The sequence below is a fragment of the Budorcas taxicolor genome, chromosome 3 (assembly GCF_023091745.1).
Source record: "Budorcas taxicolor isolate Tak-1 chromosome 3, Takin1.1, whole genome shotgun sequence".
In the NCBI taxonomy this organism is placed as follows: Eukaryota; Metazoa; Chordata; class Mammalia; order Artiodactyla; family Bovidae; genus Budorcas; species Budorcas taxicolor.
Genome location: NC_068912.1, coordinates 91,980,206 through 92,002,561, shown reverse-complemented (window position 1 = coordinate 92,002,561; position 22,356 = coordinate 91,980,206). Strand labels below are relative to the sequence as shown.

At 51.0% G+C, this 22,356-nt stretch overlaps 1 protein-coding gene across 1 annotated transcript in view; it reads right to left on the bottom strand.

Annotated features, from left to right (window-relative positions):
- Positions 1–22,356, bottom strand: part of SSBP3 (single stranded DNA binding protein 3) — a 165,394-nt gene that overhangs the window by 133,717 nt on the left and 9,321 nt on the right. The window lies entirely within an intron of this gene.

Genomic DNA, 22,356 nt, shown 5'->3' with positions numbered 1-22,356 from the left:
TTGTCTTCCACACTGTGTGAGCCTGGAAAAGTTTTCTAACTTCCCTATGGCCCAGTTTTGGAACTACAAAACGGGATCATACCCACTTCCCAGGGTTGGTTATGGGAATTTAAGCACTCTAGGGCCCAGCGCAGACTAAGACCCCAAGAAATGTCAACTGTCATCAACATCCACTGTCCACATCTTCCAGTATGAAACTCTGTACCTGCCTGGGATGCCCTCCCCTCCACTTTCTCTCTCTCTTTTCTTCTTTGAGGCTCCGTTGCCACACCCCCTTTCCAGGAAGCCCTCCCAGCCCCTGATGCAGCAGGCAACACCCCTTTCCGGATGTCAGACTCTTGTCTGTGTCCTCCTCCCAGCACTGACTGTGACCTGCCCACTCGATCGTCAGTTGATCTGTCCGCCCTTCTGGACGACAACCAATCTGATCCTCACCCAGCTCTGCCTTCCCTGGGTGCCAAGCCTCTGGCAGGACCCAGATGATACTCAGTAAACAGTAACCAACCCACCGCAGGGCTCCAATTCTTACAACAGCAGCCCCTTACTGAGGGCTCAGGGGTGTCAGGCATGGTGCTAAGCACTGCTCCCCTGCACTGCCAGTAGACACCGGGGCCTTGACCCCTGTTTTACGGATGAGTAAACTGAGGTTCAGCAGGGCTAAGCAATTAACAGAAGGCCACAGAGCCAGAGAACAGCTGGGCCGGGACCGGAGCTAAGGCTACCTGAACCAAGCAGACCTTACTAGCCTTGTTAGTCTCTACTCTTGTCTTTGCTTCTCTTCAAATTTCCTTTGTGTGTATAAGGTGGGGGGAGGAGGGGTGGGAAGGCATCTTTTTGCACAAAGTGAAGCATCCCTGCATAGAATTTCCCCAGTACTGGGAACAATTCGTAGCAAGATCTGGGCCTGTGCACTGGATGACTCTGATGTGCCCCGGCCCTCCTCCCAGTGTCACCAGCACTAACCCACTGACACTCAAATGCCACCTGACTGACTGACAGCCTGGCTTCCACCTTCTTCCCTCTTCCCCTCAAGGGCCCCCGGAACTAATCGGGGAAGTTGGTTGCCAATGGCAACAGCCTAGGGAGCAAGGTGAGACCTACCAGCCCACTGCTAAGGACTGGAGGGAAATTCTCAACAGCCTCTGGGGCCCCTTTCCATCAATCAAGGCAGCCTCTTCCCTGCCTGGGCCTCAGTTTCCACTTCTATAAAAAGCAGATGCTACTCTCCCTGATTCTGGTTACAGAGCTGGGGGGTTAAGGGAATCCAGTCAATCAGGCCTCTGGGGTGGTCTGGATGGTTTAGATGGGCCAGCAAGTGTTTGGGGTTTTTGTTTTCGGCAAATGTTTTTAAAAAAACAAGAGGGATTTCCCTGGTGGTCCAGCGGCTAAGTCCCTGTGCTCCCAATGCAGGAGACCTGGGTTTGATCTCTGGTCAGAGAATTATATCCCACATGCCACAACTAAGACCTGGCGCAGCAAAAAAAAAAAAAAAAAAACAAACAGCAGACCCCTCCTCCACCAGCCTACTTATACCCAGAGGCTGCACATCTAGGTGTCTAAGCTGAGTACCATGGGCTGAGCCTGTTCCAGGGAAGACAGCTGGGGATAGGGAAAGCGGCTCCTCTGTCCATGGGATTCTTCAGGCAGGAATACTGGAGTGGGTTGCCATTTCCTTCTCCAACTGGAGCTGGAGTGACCACTAATTATTTTCACCTTTACTAGAGATGTCATCTCTACTAAACTGTAATGTAAGCCTGTGTGTGAAAGTTGCTCAGCTGCGTCCAACTCTTACAACCCCATGAACTGTAGCCCGCCAGGCTCCTCTGTCCATGGAATTCTCCAGGCAAGAGTACTGGAGTGGGTAGCCATTCCCTTCGCCAGGGGATCTTCCTGACTCAGGGATCAAACTCAGGTCTCCTGATTTGCAGGCAGATTCTCTACTGTCTGAACCACCAGGGAAGCCCAGCTATAAGCGTCCTCGACAGGAAAGACAGGCTATTACTGATGCCTCCCCTAAGAGCACCCAGGAAGTTTCCAAAGAAAGCTGCCTGAAGGGCTCAAAAGGCCAATGGGCACGGGGCTGTGAGCCCACCTTTGGGGGGTGCCAGGCCATCCGAGCAGCCTTCTGGAAGCAGCTAAGAGGCAGGGGAACAGGCGTCCAGTGGTGTCTGGAGTCCGAGGCCAGAGTAGCCAGGTGGCTGGCACACCTGAGCTCTCACTCCTATGGCTACTCACCAGGAACCACGGGCTCCAAGAAGATGGTCCCTCTGGGCAAACACCCTGGGAAAGCTGTCTCATCCCACAGACCTTTGTTATTAATCTCCTCGGCAAGCCACAAAGGGCAGAGTCATCAATTCTTCCAGGCACCTCTGGTCAGGTCCCTCCCACCCCCCAGTTCTTGAACTGTCCAAGCCTTTCCGGGATTGTTGTTGTTTAGTCACTAAGTCCTGTCCAACTCTTTGCAACCCCATGGATTATAGCCCACCAGGCTCCTCTGTCCATGGAATTCTCCCTGCAAGAATGCTGGAGTGAGTAGCCATTGTCTTCTCCAGGGAATCTGCCCAACCCAGGGATCAAATCCACACCTCCTACACTGCAGGCAGATTCTTTACTGCTGAACCACTAGGGAAGCCCTTATCCATCCCCAATACCTAACATTTTCCGGAGTAAGACCTGGTCACCAAGCACCCTCACTCATCGTGTGATGGATGCCCACATTTCACAGGGGAAGAATCTGTAGCTCAGAGAAACCAAGCAGTCAGTGAAGCTGTACCAAGTGAAGCAAGCTTCCGCATCCCTCTCCTCCATCCTCTAGCCTACCAGAACAACCCCACACTCCCCGCAGGGGACCTGCCAGGAATAGCAAGCACACAACTTCAGCCCCTCAGGAACCCAGAGGGATTTGCAGCTGATGGCTCAAATACTGACCCCGCCCAACCCAATTCAGAGTGCCAGGGAGATAACTGGCCTCCAGGGCATGAACTTGCTTTAAAACGTTTTCAGTCTTCATTTTGTGAAAGGACTGTAGCCTCATCTTAAAACACAGATCAACCTTGGGTATGCAGGGAGGGACCACCCCGCCAGGGAGATGACAATAGCAATTTGGTACCCTACCTCCTCAGCACAACCTAGGGGTCTAATGTCACAATAACCTTGTTCTGTGGCAAAACAAACGGGGGCAGATGATGCTGACCAGGCCTGCCCCTTCAGGTCATCTCACATGGCCCAGGAGCCTTCTGACAAATGGTTCTCCACTTGTTCAAGGCCTGCTCTGTCTCCAAGTTCCCCAGTGATAGGCAGGACCCTCTGGGGTACTTCACTTGAGTCTTATGACAGCCTGACCAAGAACTGTTACCACCATTTTACTGATGGGGAAACTGAGGCTCAGGCAGGGAGACAGGCCTCCTGGGGGGCACTCAACACACAGACTTGCTAGACAGAAACGCCCTGAAGTGGATGACAGACCTCTAGGTGGCATTTACTTTGGTTTGGGGTCACAGCACATGTACTCATTCATTTACTGGTTTAGCAAAGACACACAGTGGACCCACCAGGTATTACTGTTTAGGGTCTGCAAGAGAGAGTCTCAAGCCCATGCCAGTACACAGGCCTCGACCTTCTCTCTGTGGGATTCCCAGAGGCTTGGTTGAAGCTGTTATGGGACAGCCCAGCTACCAGGCCCTTCTGCTTTCCAGCAAGTGTCAAGCTGTGGGTCACAGGAAATAGGCCCCGGAAAACCACCTTATGTGAGGGGACATCAGCCGTGGTCTCCCTCCAGAAACCTCCAGTCTCTAGACGGAAAAGATGATGAAGGCAAGAACTTGAGACCTCAGGCAGAAACCGTTTTTTATAAAGTACCAGCTTTTAAAGAGAGACGCACAGCCCTTCCTTTTGGACTTTATCTTGACTTGACAGACGGCTGCGGTGGCCCTGCCTGCAGTTGGGGACCAGGCAGTAAAAACCTCATCCACAGGGCACCAAGAGCAAGGCCACCCCTGGGCCATTAGAGGGGGCACAGGTGGTGCGGACCAGACTCACGGCCCTGGCATGGGAACGGGGAGGGAAGGGGAAGAAAAGAGAAAGGAGGAGGATCAGGAAGGAGAGGGGGAGGAAAGAGCCTTTGTGCTAGCCTCCCATCCTCCACCACAATCCCCAAGAGCAACAATCAGTTATGCAAATAGTGACCCCTCCCCCAGCCTGAGCCATCCACCGCTCCCAGGCCCTGCCCCCTCCCTCTGGGTCTCTAAACACACACAGACACACACACAGGGTAGGTTTGTCTCCACTGTGTGACACACACACACCATGGGGTGGGGGCGGTTCTCTAGGATGGTTTCTGCTGTGACTGACGCACACGCACACGTGCGCGTGCATGTGGCGGGAGCTTTGGGGCCTTACCTACTCAGAAAAGAAACATGCCCCTGACCCCTGCCCTCTACCCGCCCCCGTTAAGACCTTTGGTCTTTTGAAATTAATTCTACCTGGTTTTACCCCCACCAACCTCTTTCTCCATTAGACTTTCTCACTCTGGGGCCAGGGACACCTAACCCCGGGACAGAGTTCCCAGGTCCAAGAGGGGATCCACTACTCAAAGCCTCACAAAGTAACTGAACACATCGCCCATTTCCATTTCATTTCACTACTTCTCCCAAATGGAGTCCAGTCATCTGAAGAGGAAAACTGGCTTCAAGGTGGAGCCCTCCACATGAGGCCAGTCTGGAGCCCTGCCATCCACATGTAAAGCTGCAGCCAGGCGACAGCCTCCGGCCTAGCTGTTACCCCCATGCTCTCCTTCTCATGAGACACACTCTTCTGATTGTTCCAGTTTCAGATTATCGTCAGCGTCTAAATTGGGAATCCCAGCTCCTGCCCCACCGGCACACCAGGGGTGGATATTCAAAGCAGAACTTATTGACAAACGGCGATGCAAATCTGTCCCGTAAACCTGGGCACATTTGACACACACACACCGAGGCCACTGTCCACCCCAGGAGCTTCCATCCCAACCAAGCAGGGGGTGTGAGTGTCATCTGTCACCCGCAGCTCTGAGACGGCAAACAATGACCACAACAATGACGACAGACATCTGCGGGCACACACAGAACCCGGCACCTGCTACATCTCCAGTTAAGCTTTGGCCAGCTTTGAAATAAACATCATTAAAAGACAAAACCTTGATGTTTTCTGAGTCCTATCTACAGACTGGTTACTCTTACCTCCTGGGTACAGGGGCCCTAAACCAAGGACTTTGAAAACGTTCCGGCCTGGGAATGCCAGCGGATGGACCACAGCGACTACTGGGGGGCTAGGGAGGGTTTCACAGACCTCACCTCACCGCATTACTGTGTTCTCAACAGCTAAAACTGCAACCTTTCCTTTTCCTCTGGAAAGTTCCCCCAATCCCAAAGCGCACAAGGGTCTTGTCTTTCCCCACAAAGGCTGCCCCCAGGTGTCACCTGATAAGCCCTCAAAGTCACTCCACAAACCAGAATGGCCAGAGTGCTCCAACCAGTCCAACCTCCAACGCTGCATTTGCTGAGTGCTTGCTGTATACAGGGCACGGTCCTGCGTTCCTCACATACTTAACCCTGAGAAGCAACCCTTAGGCACTGTTATCCTCTGATTTTGACAGATGAGGACTCTGAGGCTCAGAGAAAAATCAAGGTCATGCAGGGACACTCAGGAAAGGTGCCCTCCCCACTCTCTAGCATCAGAACCGGGGTCTGCTATCTGCTGCAGCATTTCTAGCAAGAGAAACTTAGGAGACAAATCTTACATATTCAACTGTCTTAACGTTATCATGGGTCCCTGTGGCTTCAGATAACATTCTTAGAGACAGAATCATACGTAAGTTTGAAAAACCATATCTCGAACAACTGAGATGGAGCACGGGTGACACATTCAAGAAAGGTGGGTCAGAAGATTAAAAGTGGCTTTGGTGACAGCATTTTGAACACTGATGTCAAAAATGCATGTGAAAACCTATAACAGTATTTTTTTGTGCAAGTTGAATACAATATTTCAAAAATTTACATATCTTCTAAACGCAAGTAATTAGGAACTTAAACATTTTAAGTAGGGAAACCCACTCCAGCAATGATGAAGCCTCTCCAAGCGACCACAGTTCTGCTCTGCCTCCCAGATGCACACAGGCGCCTGCGACCCTCTCTGTGGGCCTCAGGTCCCTCTCTCTCTCCAGCGTGCTGGGCCACACACCCAGGAAGCCGTGAGGTTAGAACTCAGGCACCGGAGTTCCCATTTTCGTCATGAAAACACGGAATCAAGCCCATCCTTTCCCATATTCTTAACAAACTAAGTTAACAGACAGATTTTTTCGACTTTCAGTTTTTCTCCCCTAATCTTTGCTTAACCCCCCAGGTGACTGCTAACGCTTGCTTAAAAATGATTAAGACAATCGTAAAACAAAAGATGTTCCGGTACCCAGAAGTGTAGGTTTGGCTCTTTTAGAATTTGGCACATCCTTATTTTTAGGGATAAGTTCTGCACACAGAACTCATGAGTAAGAAGGCCCAGGACCACTTAGAGCAGGAGAAAGAGGGGCTTCACCAGAGAAAAGAGTCCCCCAGCTACAGTTGCAGCCCCAGACCCCTATAACTAGGGCAGCAGGTCCCCTCAATTAACATAGCTCCCTCTGAGAGGGCTGCCAACAGTGAGCGCCGAACTTCAAAACTAACCAGCCACCACCTTTGGGGGCCGGGGCCCTGTCTGGCTCCTTTGAGTCAGCGTGCTGACAGCCAGGCCAGGACCTACCAGCTACTTTTGTTTCATGGGGAGCAGCGGAGACAGGGGGCCTCGGGCGGCTGAAGGCTCGAGTTAAGTTTCGCTGGTGAGTTTCGCTGTTGAGTGGCGGGGGACAAAGGAAGGAACCGTGGGGGGAGGGGAGGCCGCAGAGCTAGAGGGCTGGGACAAAGGGGACCAGAGACAAAGGGACAGGAAAAGGGAGCCCGCTCTCTACTCTGAGGAAGGAGCTCTCCACCAAGCCTAATATTTCACTCACACATTCCCAGGCAAGAAACGCAGGATCCCCGGTTTTAGGAGGTGGTGGCTTCAGGTGTCACCCACCTGTCTCTGCAGCGCACTGGTTTTCCTTGGTCCCCTCTCCTTCCCCAACCCCACGCCTGTCCAGAACCCCTCCTCAGCCCACTTGTTCAAAGTCAGCAAGGCTGCCTTTGATCGGCTGCCTCTCTCCAGCCCTGATCTGCCACCCTGAAGAGAGACAAAGAATTATTTATTTGGAGAAAAGAAAAACCCTCAAAGTGTCAGCCACTGACAGACATGATACCCTCTCTACAGGAGTGAGGCTGTAGGTGCAAGGTGCTGGGTTTTCTAGTCCTCAGGGGCTTTCGCCAGCAACACACTACCCCCTCCCTCTCCCCAGGTCCCCTCTGCACCCTCAGCCGCTCTCTAAAATCCCACAGACCTGGCCCTTTGGGGTTTTCCCCTTAAGACCACTGTCTATCTCAGCAGGAAATTGTAATGATTAATCTATAGTGAAGTGGAGCATGCCAAACACTGGGATGAGGTCTGCAATAAAGATGGCAAAATCTGAAACGTGGGCAAGGTCAGACCCAGAAGACCCTGAATGTCTGGCTCTCAGCCCCACAGTCAAGGGAACCTTTGGGCTGTCTTCATTGCAGCTCCTGATTTACTTCAATTTGGGTTTGATTTTGATTTCAGTAAGGGAGAGACAGGACACCTTCACGTTTTACATTAACAAAGCAAGTCAGCCGTCCCCACGGAGGCCAAACCAACCAAGGGGCAGTTTAAGGGTAAGGCCAGGAGGCTGTCTGTCTCCTGGTAAAGCAGGAGGGACAGGACGAGAAAGGCAGGCGCCACAGAAGCAGACCACAGCCCTCCTATGCAAAACAAGCTCAGCTCCTTCCCTCTGGGGGCTGCTGCCCACGCCAGAGTCCTGCTTCTCTAGGCACCGCTCCATTCACCCAAAGGGCAGAAGACCTACAACGTGCCAAGCACGACACAGGGTGGTATGGCCCCTGCACTCCCACAAGAGCATCCCTCATAGCCCGTCAAGTCCTTCATGCCCACTGTTTTAAAATCTAGACTCTTATGAGCACCAACTGCGCGGCAGGCACTGGGGGCTCACACATTTGTTGGGCCCTTGTGAGGAACACTCCTACCCAGGCAGTGGGGACAAGGCAGGTTTGAGGAGTGGGGAGAGCCTGTACTCAGAAGAGGGAGAAGGGATCAGGGCCAACTGGCCAGAGAGAGGCTGGGAGAGCTGTTCCAGGCTCCTCCCTCCTGTGTGGGCTGGGCCGGGATGGATGGCCAAGCTGGTGGTGGCCTCGGCTCTGGCATCAGGTCAGGGGCAAACCCTCCCCCAGAGCACAGATGCTGCCGTTTCAGAGAGGCGTGGTCCTGTCTGTGGCCCGGACAGTGAAATCACACCTCCCCCCTACCTCTTCCCTTCACTATCAGCGCAGCTCCTCCTCGTGGTTCCTCCTCCCCTCACCCCACCCACCAGCCCTGGTCAGGCCCCAGCAACTGCCCCACCAAATAATGAAGACGAAGGATCAGGCCACAGTGGGTTCTGGATCAGAACCAGCTTTCGTCCTCATGAAAAGAACTCCATGGTGACACACCTATGTCAAAAACATTTTTGAAAAGAAAATAGGGAGCAGGAAAGAAGCCATGTCTGGATGGGGCTTCCTGAGAAGCAGCGGCCCAGAGTGGCCCCCCAGCCCGTGACCCTGGCCCTCCCGGGGCGAGATATTCCAAGACAAACTCGCTGACTCACCGGAAAGGGTGGCTCTATGGCGGGCACCTGCGCCTCTCCGAGGTGGCCTGGGCCTGACTGCACCGTCCAGCCCCCAACGGGGGCCCCCAAGGAGGGGGATTGTGTTTTTCGTAAAGCCTAGGAAACTTAACTCAGGTTGGCTAAAAGCTTCCTTAAAATCAGCGTTTTCCTTCACTCTTTCCTGTCCTTGTGGATTTGTGCTTCCAGTAACCAATTCTTAGAAAATTTTCACTAGAATAACAGCTGTACAAGGACATTTTTGTTCCAACTCTTCTCTGGTCTCCACGGTACAATCAAATCATCACTTTCTCCAAACTCTCAGTCATACCTTGACAAGGTGCTGGATAGCTCGGCTCCGTGAAGCTGCACACCAGACGCTGGGACCACAGATGTATCCTTCACCATCACTTTACAGACAAAGGAGCAGACACTCTGTTTTCTTCAAGTGACTAAGTCCAAAAATCACAGACCCAGACAGCACGACGGCCAGAGGACTGAGGCAGAGGCAAGCGTGACCTAGCTATTCTCCGGTCAAGGGGAGCCAAGGAGAGCCTAGAACAATACATTCAGGTAACTTCTTGGAGGAAAAGCCCATCTGAACTTGCAGGATGTGCCTCCCATTTAAACATGTACGGTTAGCATCTTAAAACACACAAGCTCCTGATACAGGGAAAGAATGTCTATAAGTTCTATGAGGACAAAACATTTGCCCATGTCCTTTTGTCAGGAGCCACACCTCAGAGGCATCAACTATTTGAAGAAGGAAAGACTAGACTGACTATCAGGGGAAAACAAGTATCTGCTCTGACTCCTCAGTGGATTCTGGAGTATTCTCCTGAGCTGATAGCATTAGGACAGCCTGACTAGAAAGTGGTGATTCAAAGGGAGTAAGCATTTCAAGTCCCAGGAAAACCCTGAATGGCCAGCTTGGAACCAAAGAAACCCCCCACCACTGCCACCAGGTGTGGCCAGATCTTCCGGGAAGCACAGATAAGAGCCACTCACAATTAGAAGCCACGGCTGCTGCACAAAACCCACAGCCCAGAGCCCTGAGCCACCCCCTGGAATCCTGTTTATCCTCCGCAGCTAAGCAAACACAAATCTTCTCAGATAATGCAAAGGTCAACTGTAGATTTGTGTGAGCTGATAAAATCGCCACCAACTCTGAATTACAGGGGGTCACATCATAAAATATTCCTGCACGGATAAGCAGGGAGAGTTAGAGGAATCAGAACCAGCTGCTTCCCATCATCCTAGGTTAACATCCCCTGGGCTTCCCAGGTGGCTCAGCGGTGAAGAATTTGATCTGCTGAGCAGGAGATGCGGGTTCGATCCCTGGCTCGGGAAGATCCTCTGGAGAAGGGAATGGCAACACTTCTGTACTCTTGGCCGGGAAATCCCAGGGACACAGGACCCTGGTGGGCTATAGTCCATGGGATCGCAAAAGTCAGACACAACTTAGCAACTAAACAAGACTCCAGCTGAGTGACACTGTGCAGGACTCCTGACCTTGCACACCCACTTCTCAATCCCCTTCACAAAACATAAAAACCTGGCAAGAGAAGAGTCACAGGGCACCCAGCCTAGAGGCCTCAGCAGTAGACATAAGCTGGGCTAATTCAGTACTGGACATTTTTGCACACATCTCTGAGGATACTTCAGGTCTGAGGCTCCATCAACATTGGAAACCTATTTCAGAAAAGAAAGGCAAACACCAAAACCAGGGCTCAAAGCGGGCAGCCACACGTGGACATGTCCTGAGGACACTGAAGCTTTCTTCACAGAGAACAGAGCTCCGGGAGGTGGGGGTCCTTGATCACTCTGTCCACAGATCCGCACTAGGTGTCAAGCCCCCGAGTTTATGGGCCCTGTCCCATGGGCTCAAAGATGACTGTGAGACTTTCCTTTAATTAGATGACGTCTAAAACTGAGACATGGGACTTTCCTGGCGGTCCAGTGGTTAAGACTCCTCACCTCCACTGCAGGAGTCATGGGTTTGATCCCTAGTCAAGGAACTAAGATTCCCGAATGCCAGCCCAGTAGGCCAGGAAGGAAGGAGGAAGTCATCACAAGTGCACAAAGTTCTTGCTCATCCCTAGATGAGACTGGAGCACAGCTCAGCAACAGGCACTCCATTCTGGAGAAGGAACGACAGTCAGGGGCATAAATAAATAGACACACAAAAACGAGACACGAGCAATGATTAAGGATCCCCATAGAGAAAGGGAACAAAGGGAGGTGCTCCAAGCAGGGAGAATGTCTGTGCAAAGGCCCTGAGGTAAGAAGCCTGGCACTGCCTGACAACATTTGGTATCTAAGTCTCAGGGTTCACATTCCACCCTAATGACAGAAATACACAATCATAAATTTTATTTCCAAACATAGAAGCATTCCAAAACTTACTCAATTTTTTCTTTCCCAACATACAAGGTCCACCATGTCTTCAGCCCTCCCTGCTGCCCACCTTTCCATTTCTGCAGTGGCTTCCTGGGAACACGAACCTCTCATTACTCAACAGCCCACATGGACCTTACAGTTCAGGACAAACCTTAGCTCCTAAATGGCCAGTGGTCACGCCAGCTGCCCATCCAAGTCTCCAGAGCAGGCCTAGGCAGCGATAGGGATGGGGTAGGGGCGGGGCGGGGTGGGATGGGGGCTTCCTAATCCAAAGAAAGAGCAAATCGGCTCTACTCTGGACCGAGGCAAAGGCCAGGAAGGAAGTAGGAAGTCATTGCAAGTGCAGAAAGTCCTCGCTCATCCCTAGGTGAGACCAGAGCACAGCCCGGCAGCAGGCACTCCATTCCGGGAGGAGAGTGATGGGAGCGATGATCAGGGGCAGGGAGAGGGGCTGAGAACTCCGCTCTGGCCCTGAACATAGTGTGTGCTGGGGACACAACGTGAAGTGAAAGTCGCTCAGTCGTGTATGACTCTTTGCGACCCCATGGACTATACAGTCCGTGGAATTCTCCAGGCCAGAATACTGGAGTGGGTAGCCTTTCCCTTCTCCAGGGGATCTTCCCAACCCCAGGGATCGAACCCAGGACACAAAGACTTCTAACTTAAAAGCATTTGGAAGCTCTGTCCTCACCCCTAGTCCCCACCAAAAACAGACTTCAGGAAGAAAATTAATCAAGTTTTACAAGCTTCTCTATTTACCCAGAGCTACAAATCTATCACTGGGGAAGCTTTTAAAATAAACTCTCTTTCAGCACTGTTACTTCCTTTCTTCTGTTTGCCACAACACACACACACACAAACACACACACACACACACACACACACACACACTCACACCACCTCTTTAACCTTGGCTGTGAATCCTGAGTTTGAAAGAGAAACTCCAAATTCAGAACACACACCAATCCACCACTTATAAATACTTCCTGCTTTTTATTCTGTTCTTCTCATTTACCCCTATGTCTAAATGTACCCAGCACAGTTCCCTAAGCAGGGATACCTGCTCAAGAACACTAGCTACCTTTCAACCTCTCATTCCAGCATTCCAGAAATATTCAGTGGGCATCTTCTACGGCACTCTGCACCACTGCCTCAAAGCAGTCCTGCAAGTTGAGTGCAATCTCCATTTTACAATGAGGATCCTGAGGCTCAGAGGTGAAGCAATGGGCACAGGTTTACACTGTGGTAGAGGCTCTAGTGGGGGATTCAAACCCAGGTTACTTTACCCAATTCTCTGCACCCTGGTTCCCAGCATCCCTCCCATAGAGCCAGACACAAAAAGCAAAATTGCTTCCTTTAAAAACAAAAAGAAAAGATGACTCATTTTAGATCACCAGCAGCTCTAATATTAAATCTTGAAAACCAGTGCTTGAAAAAGGCCATTTTAACTGGAGCTTCCAAAAAGGATCATAGAAAACCCAGCCAGCACAAAGTCGAACCTGTGCTTCAACACCAGTGATACCACCCATGTGGTTCTGGAGGCACAGGGTCTGCAGCAGCCTTCCCCCATTCAGGGAGGATGCCCAGTGTGCTACATGGAGCTGGCACACTAGTGATTGAGGTTAACCTCTCACTGCCCCCATAACTTGGGGAAAGAGAAGCAAACAATGGGTGGCCTTCCTGCAGTGGCCCCTGGATCTTTTCTGTGGCTTGGGGTTCTCCAATTAAAACAACCCACATGCCTAGCCCCTTATAGCACCTAGAGCAGACCATTTCATGAACTCCTAGGAGCTGGACGGGGAGAGGGGAGAGAGGAGGGCCTCTCTGCAGATGAGGGAGATCCAAGCTATCCATTGGGGTCTGTAGCTGGAAGCAGTTCAGAGCTCACTTTCAGTTCTGAGGCTGCTTACAACCCATATCCAACCTCTGCAGGGGACGCAATGGCACAGCGTCCCCCAGAAAAACAAACCGGGAGAAAGACTGGCTCTATTTTCAAACTGGCCCCCCAATTGGTCCCAAACTCTCTGGCTGGCTTTCCACACCTCTAAACCCACATTTGGGCCCTCCTATTCTAATTCCATCTTCCTCCCCAGCAAGAAGCCCCTCTCCTCTCTGGCCTCCATCTGTCCCCACCCACTACCTAACAGAGTCCCCTGCCTGCCTGCCGGCATCTCTGCTCCTTGCAGCCCCCAGCCCATTCTCAGCTGGATCCTCTACACGTGGCACCTCCAGCCCCAGCTCTCAGCTTGCCTAGGCTCTAAAGCAGAGGAGAAAGAACTTTCATTCCTCCTGTCTCCTCCCCTTGGGTTGCTCGGTTATAAAAACTCTGACATCATTCACAAGCGCTGGTGCCTCTGGCCCCACCCTGCTGCAAACACACAGCAGTGTCCTCACCGGATCCTGCCTTCTATTGCATCTCACCTTGGTCAGAAAACCCCCTGGAGGTGAGAGACTGGGAGAGACCCTAGAAAGAACTTTAACTCAGTGACTGAATTGCTTGAAATCCAACTTCTCATTTACAGCAAAAACAAAGCTGCCAAACGCCGGGCCATCCTTCCTTCAAGAAAGGAAAGGTTTCCAACCAACCCTTTCAACCAAAGCCAGTGTGGCCTCTTAACTAAAATCCCTCCACTCCACAGAAGGGCTTTCTCGGATTATTTTCCTTCAAAACAACACAATTTACACATTGCATGTCTTTACTTTCCAAACCATTCAGAATTAGGAAAAGGGGGGAAAAAACACGTCTGTTTCTATTTGAAACTGTCAAAATTAGCATTCAGTAATTAAAAATCACACCCTTTCTCTTAATAACCTAACCAGCATGATACAATCAGGTTGTGCCAACTCTTTAATCTAATTGACTAATTACAGATTTTAATTTAGTCAGTTACTGAACAACTGTTGACAATTTGTTTTCATTAGGGACAGAACAGAATAAATATTTAGGCTTCCAGTCACAGAGACTCCTGTGATCAAGCTCTCCACCATGACCCCAACTTCAGAGCAAGCTCTGGCTCCAACAGCATCCTGAAGCTCAGGTACACACGCAGCTCTCAAGCCATTTCTCAGCTCCATCCTATGCCCACACAAACCCTCCCAGGAGTCGCCCCTCTTAAGGCAAAATCCTGAAGTGCAAGCAGCGGCCTCGATCCCCAAAGTACAGGCAATTCCCAAATTCACACACGTCACTCAAGAAGTGGCAAACACTTAAACGCTGTGAAGAAAAATAAATTCAATGCTACATGTCAGTGGCTTTTAAGCAACAAAATAAGTTAACAGTCAAAATAGGTTTATCTGCATTCATCTCACTGGGAAGCAAACTGTCACTAACATCTTTGTTTTTTTTTTAAGACACACATTTACAGGTTTCTATGAAAACGATCCAATTCTTTCAAAGAGCTTTTTTTTTCTCTCCCAGGGTCTCTCACTGTCAAAGTCAGCCTAAAATTTTACTAAAATAATAATATGGTTCAAAGGCTAGGAAGGGGGGCCCTGGGTTCAAATCTTGCTCCATTATTTAATGTTGTCATAACCAAGGCTAATGACTTCACTTCATGAAGCCTTGAGTTTCTTCATTAAAAGGAGTGAGATAAAAACAGCCTCTGTCTGGTACATGCCCACGAACAGTGCCTAACTTGGGATAAGCGTGCAATAAAGGCTGCTTCAGAAATCACTTCTGTATCCTCCCTTGGCTTACCTGGTGGCTCAGACAACAGAGAATCCGCCTGCAATGCAGGAACACAGCTCAAAGGAGCCATCTACGTTGCTAAGTAGGTGGGGGAAGCAAAGAGGTTAAGTCAGAGTTACCCAAGCCTGATGGCTCTCACCAGGTCTCTGGGAAACTTCAGGGGCTCTAGAGCATTGCTGCTGATTGTTTCTAACTCACCACCACCATCAGGTCTGCCCCAACTGAAACAAACCCCACATTCCCAATGCTTTCTGAGCTGATGAGAAGCTCTCATCAATAACTATACAGCTCTTGTTTTTCCTATTTCTTCATAGGAAAATTAATGGTGACTCAACGTATGCAACCTATTTGTAAATAAGACATTTTCAAGCACAGAGTCCACACCAGGTTGTAGGGGATTAATAAAAAGGGGACCTTAGAAGTGAAGAGATGGGGCAACTCTTCCTTAAGGTATGTGAGCCTGAAGCAAGATGTCTCCTTCCTGGGTCACACTGAAAACCAGCCCAGCCCAGCCCCACTCCTTTGTCGCTGGGATACACAGCACTGGTGAGGAACCGGATGACCCAGAGATAGCGCTTCAGCTGGGCTGCCCCTGTGGGCCCACCTAGTCCTGCAATCTGGACCCAACAGAGCTAGGCAACAGGTCACTAATCACTTACGCAGCAAAGAAGCCAAACCTGGTGTTAATTCTCAGGGCGACACTGTGGTACAATGGTGAAGAGCACTTCAGTTTAAGCCCTCCTTCAACCAACCAAACCTGGGGGCTCAGCTGGTAAAGAATCCATCCGCAAGGCAGGAGACCTGGGTTCGATCCCTGCGTTAGGAAGATCACCTGGGGAAGGGAAAGGCTACCCACTCCAGTATTCTGGCCCCTGGAGAAGTCCATGGACTGCATAGTCCACGGGCTCACAGAGTCGGACACGACCGAGAGACTTTCACTTTCAGCATTCCTGAACCCAAGTGCCTCAGTTTCCTCTTCTACAAAAGAGGAATAAAAACAGAACTTAACCCAGGGGGCTGCCTTGAGGAAGATCCAAAGCACTTAGAAAGGTGCCTGACCACACAGTTAGCACGCAATCATTGCATGCTGTTATGAGTTCCTCCTTCATGAAATGGGAAGAATATCCTGTCCCTTACCCAGCCTGAATAAGGTGGGAACTGAATAAGAACACTTAAAAAAAGGCGGGGGGGCACATAGTAAGTGCTCAATAAACACTAGTTTCCTTCGTTAGAGAGTCATCATGATTAAACTGCAACGCTACGCATCAGTAGCGCATCCCTCACCAAGAACCCCAGGCCCCCGCAGCTCACTCCCTGTGGAAGACCCCTCCTCCCCAGAAACGCGGGCGGGGGCCAGCGCACAGCCACACACTGTGACGCGTGCCCGCTCTCTTCTCTTCCAGTTCCCTCTGACAAAGACGCTGCTAGCAAAATAATGCCAGAGAAAGTAGGTGGCGACAGCCCACTAGATTTAAGTTCATTTTCCGTAGCTCGGGGTCAGAATCGACTGAAGCACTGGGGTGATCAGGTTTTCTGCGAGGCCCTGTGCGGCACATTAGTTGCTGACAGACACTCACCGCGGTATTTAAAGTGGCAGCCATCACGACTAACTCAAATTGTATTGGCTTCCCCGACGCTGAAATGCTCTGCTGAAACCATCAATTGGCCAATTCGGAGATAACCCGGTGGCTGAAATTCCCTGTCATGCTGTAAAATCCCCTTTTGAAGCGGCTCAGCAGCCCTAAGACCCGCAGGGACACTTGCGCCCAGAGCCGTGGCCAGAAGCACCTCGTGTAACACCAGTGGGCGCTGCCAAGAGGAAGAGCCTCCAGAGAGAGGATAACATTTTCTCCTGGAAGCCTTCTAAAAGACAGCAGAAACGAACGGCCGCCTGCGCACGCCCGGCACCAGGCCTGCCCACTGGGCTGTCTGCCCCCTCAGCACAGGCCGCACAGCCAAAGCCAAGGCCAGCCCACAGCATCTTCCAGAGGTGGCTTGTGAACTCTTACCGAATGGCACAGATGCAGACGCGGGTGCCAACCTCCTCAGTGGAGGTTTTCTAAAGTCAGGGGCAGCCACGAGAATCAGGGGCTCATCTGGCCACAGACTTTTGACCAACCACCTTATCCCAGGTCTCAGTTCCCCCTCTGTAAATTGAGAGGTTCTTTCTTGATATACATTCTATGATTTGATGATTTGTTTACATTTAAAATAGACCACAATTTACAAACTATTTTTATTAATATATGATCTCACCTGGCTTCTGAGCTTCCCTGATAGCTCAGTTGGTAAAGAATCCGCCTGCAATGCAGGAGAATCTGGTTCGATTCCTGGGTCGGGAAGATCCGCTGGAGAAGGGAAAGGCTACCCACTCCAGTATTCCTGGGCTTCCCTTGCGGCTCAGCTGAAAAAGAATCCGCCTGCAACGCGGGAGACCTGGGTTCGATCCCTGGGTTGAGAAGATCCTCTGGAGAAGGGAAAGGCTACCCACTCCAGTATTCTGGCCTAGAGAACTCCATGGACTGGACAGTCCATGGGACCACAAAGAGTCGGACATGACTGAGAGACTTTCACTTTCACATGTCTTCAAAAAAAAAAAGAAAAACCTTGAGAGGCAGAAAAAAAGACAAGCCTCATTTCACATAATTTCTTATCATAAATAAACCAAGGCTCACAGAGGCCAAACGACTTAGCCAAGGCCACCTGAAAGAACCTGATCAGAACCTGATCCCTGGTTATCGAAGTCCAAATCCTATGTGCTACCAAGGCACTGCTTTAGTCCCATCACCAACCAGCACAGGGCCAGGCACGCAGCAGGCACACGGGAATAATCACCCACCAGCCAACTGCTACCCTCGGCCAGCGTGGCCAAAGCCACGCTCTGTCCGTTCCAAGAACTCGTGAAGCTGCAGCCAGCATCCTGGGCTGGGGAGAGGTTTGCCACACCCGAGTCTGTTCTCCAAACAGCCTTTTGTGACTGGGAGAGAAGGATCAGAGGAAAGCCTTAGACAGGGGCCTCAGGGAGCAGCTGCGCTTCTTAAGGTCAGAGGACTGTAAAACAGAAGTGAAATGTCAGGTGCTTCACCCAAATACACAAAGAACAGGGGACACAAAGCCCGCCTCGGAGCTGTGCAAACAGCTGTCACCGTGAGGGGATGGGGAATTTGGAAGGCTGGGCCAACCTGGGTCAGACAGGATGCCCTGAGACCTATTCTCCAGATTCTTGCTGCGACCAGAGCCTGAGCCCTGCAGATGTTCAGACAACACGCTCCACAGGGGGCCGGGGACCATCAGCCGCCCCCGCCACCTCAACCGCAGACAGGCAGGAGGAGCTGCCACTCGGCAGGGGCAAGTGACAGACTTCAAGTAGGAATCACTGCTTATTCAGCACTCTGCAGGCATCTGCTGGTCACCTCTCACAGGCTCCAGGCACTAAGAACACAGCAGCAAATACCAAAGGCAGAGGTCCCCAGGAACCACCAGGCACCACTCCAGAAGCAAGGCAGGGAATCAATTTGCCCAGGGACCCTCGGAGGCGGGAATGACTCCCTCTTTATTGTGCATCAGGACACTGAGGTCAGCCATCACTTGCCACTTGGCCAAAGTCACACAACCTACAGCACCCAAGGTTCAACTTCAGCCTTCTCAAAGTTTAGACTGAGACTTGCAGTAAGGCAAATTTCACATGGAAAACCCAGGGCACCTGTTTATTTACAGGCATCCATAAACTGCTGAAAAGAAGCTTCCTGAAACAATGCTTATGTTTACTCTTTGTGATACGGAGGCTCATTTTTTTGTTTTAGTGTTTTGTTTTGCTGCACTGCTGCAGCATGCAGGATCTTAGTTCCCCAATGAGGGATCGAACCTGTTCCCCCTCTGCCCCTGCAGCAGAAGCATGGAGTCTTAACCACCAGACTCCCAGGCGAGCTCCAGTGTCTTTTCTTTTAATTGCTGGTTCATGACCTACCAAGTTGATTTCACCAGGCACTAATGGGTCACAACTCACAGTTACCATTCACTACTTGTCCATCTCCATTAAAGTGCATATGTATTTAACATGCTTGATCCCTAGGAAAGGGATCAAACCCTTCTCTCTTCTCAAGGCCTGGAACCTAGCTCATCACCCTCAGGATTTACTCAAAATTGCAATAGGCCCCAAGAGCAGGGGCAGCAGAAAGGAGATGAAGATAAGGGCTTCTGGCCTCAGGAGCTTTCCACCTAAAATAGGGACCCCTGTCACTCTATTTCCAGACAACAAATAGCAAATGAGTAAAACCCACAGAATTCCAGGGGGTGGGGGGAGTTAAGTGTTCCCCTGGGGGTGGTCTTGGCAGGCCGGAGAAGGCAGCCACATTCCAGGCTGGCATCTGCTCTATGGCAGGGCTGGTTGGCAGGGGGTCAAAAATCCCATCTCAGGTACCAAACAGAAAAACCAGGCCTGGATCAGAGGGGGCAGGGGAAGTTCCAGATAGGTTTAGCAAGGAAAGCAGCTACAAGAGGAAGAAACAGACACTGACTACACATCACAGGCCAGTGCTGGCCAGGAGCGTTGAGTCAGCAGTTCATCCACACAAGCAGCAGGGCTGATTTGGAGGCTGCATGTGTGAACCCCCTCTCCCAGTCACTTGTGGTTGCTTGAAGAAGGTGGATTCCAACCTAGGGACCCAGAGTGCTCATCAACCAACAGGTAGTTCGTGCGTGCCAGGAGCACACCTCTCACACGAGCATCGTCCTGCTGCTGCTTCCCTTTAGGCCATCGGAAAGCCAGAACTCGTACCAGGCCTCAAGTGAGATAAGAACGACAGCCCCAGGAGCTGCCTGGTTAGGACCTCATGCTCTCACTGCCACGGCCCAGGCTCTAATCCCTGGTGGAGGGAACTGAGATCCCACCAGCTGCATGGCATGGCCAAAATTTAAAAAAAGAATGATAGTACACGTTTGTGTGGCACTTACGCTGTGCCAGGCACTATACATACCACGTATGCATGTGTGTGTGTTTAATGTGTGTGCCTGCATAAGCTCATCCAATCCTCGGAACAACTTCATGAGGTAGGTACAACTGTATTAACCCCGTTTCACATTTGAGGAAACTGAAGCACAGAGAGGTTAATTAAGGTGCCCAGGTTCACACAGCTTGGAAATGCAGCAAGGTAGCATTTCCACTAGACACTGAGCACTTCAGGCACTCAGTAATTGGACTGAATCAACACCTCAAAACTTAGCAAGTGTCTTCTGCTCCTGGTCTGGGGGTCAGCTGACCAAGACCTCAGGCTCCTCCCAGGAAGTTGACAGAGATGGTAGCCCACGTGCCCAGAACTAGCTTCTGGTGGACCTACAAAGGCTGACACATGCCTTCCTCGCCTTTTCCCTAAGGCCCTTCGTACGGACTCCTCACTCAATCCAACAGTCAAGTGAGGCCCGAAGCTGGCCAGAGCAACATACATACCGAAGAAGACAAAGACTGCAGGGCTTTCGAGTCTGGTCACCCTTACAATCATTTATAAGCAGGCCCCTCATAGCTGGGCTTCCCTAGTGGCCCAACAGAAAAGACTGCCTGCAATGCAGGAGATGTGGGTTTGATCGCTGGGTGGGGTAGATTCCCTGGAGAAGGAAATGGCAACCCAATCTACTATTCTTGCCTGGAGAATCCCATGGACAGAGGAGTCTGGCGGGCTACAGTCCACGGGTTGCAAGAGTCGGACACGACTGAGCGACAAAACCACCACCACCACTACCCCCACAGTTAACCTTTCCTGGATGGTCTTCCATGCCTTATCACAGCCACCCTCACGGCGGGCTGAGCAAGGATGACCCATGTTTCCACCTCAGTTAAGAGAATGGACCTTGAAAAGTAAAGACCCCTCCAGCTAACAAAGCGTGTGAAACAAATTTGCATTCAGGTTTCTGTTCGTGTCAAGTTGCAAGCTTTTCCCATCTAACAACTCAGCAGCCACAAACGGGAGTGGAACAGGACCGCTCTGTCCAACACAGATAAGGGGCACAGATGCCTCAAGGGACCATTTATCAGTGCCAGCCCATGCCAGGACTGCCTGTTCTGCCCCTGACAGGGGTGTTGGAGGGAGACAAGACACTGGTATTGAAGGGAGGGCTCCAAGACACAGCAGAGGAGCCCAGGCACCAGAGGGCATCAGTGGGTAGTTTAAGCGTCCAGTTCACTAGCGTCAACTTGCTCTCCCAGAAAAATATGCTGCTATCATCATCGTATTAAAAGATTCTGGGGGAAAACTTTAGGGCTTTAAAGAGAAAGGAAACTAACTCATCAAGCACTGGCCACTGAGACAACCATTTTACATATACAATCATACTGAACCCTCACAACAAACCCGTCCAGGAATCACCATTTCCCCATTCTACAGATGGGGACACCAAGGCTTCAGAAGTCCGCCCTGCCAGGAAATGACAAAGTAGGAACGAGAACTCAGGTGTCCATCCTAGCCACGAGGCAGAACCCAAGCCCTTCAAAATCCAGGGGATTCAGGGTCCAAGGTGGGGGAGCAGGGGGACGGGGTGGGGTCGGGGCGCAGGAATCGTAACACCGGAGAGAAACATTTCTAAAACTCATCTCAGCAACACTACAGAAAACCCCATTACCCTGGCGAATCAAAAACAATCATTATTGTCTATTTGCTGTAAGCTTCCAGCAACATGTATTAAAGAAGTTTATGTGAATCGTCTAATGCACTTGTGCCATGGTCAGAATTATTACCAAGCTAAAAAAGATTAATTTTTCTAAATACTCTAAACCCTAGACACTATTATAAAGGCTACAGCTAGTGTAACATTTCTGTTATCTTGGCTGACAGGCCCTCAAACACACACGCCTCCCCTTTGCCGCTCTGGCTTAAGCTTACGCTCACACACACACACTCACCCACAGAGGCAGGAAGGTCGAGGGAAGGGGCAAGGCAGCTCTGGCCCGAGGTCCCTGCCGGAGAACCCGCTTCCCTTGGAAAATCTAAATGGCCTAAGGGATGCTGCAGGGAGAGCTGGGTGTCTCCCGGCTCCCTTGGAGCGGTGGCTGGCACTCAGTTAACTCTTGGTCCAAGTCTGCAAAGGCTTAGCTAACAAAGGTGGCATTATGCACAGACTGGAGCGCATGGCTGGTCTTGGAGTTCAAATGAAGTGACCACTGCCAAAAACTTTGTTTGGGTCCCCACCACTCCCCCCGCCCCACCTCCCGCCTTGAAATAAAGGGCAAGGATTTGCAATTTGGGGTCTTGCTGCCACTTGAAACCCATTAAGGTGGCCACACTGCCCGGGTTCTGGCAAAAAGCAATTCCAGTTACTCATTTAGTGTTTAATTAGCTACCGATGGAGGAGTCTGGCAGCCTCTGGGGTTAAGAGGAGCTGCAACAAACAGGGCGGGAGCCCGAAGAAAGGCCATAACACGGTCTGAGCTCCAAGCGAAGCAGGGAAAGAAACAACTGTGTGTATGTTTTGTTTTTATAATCTGCCACACAAGGGTGCCAAGGGT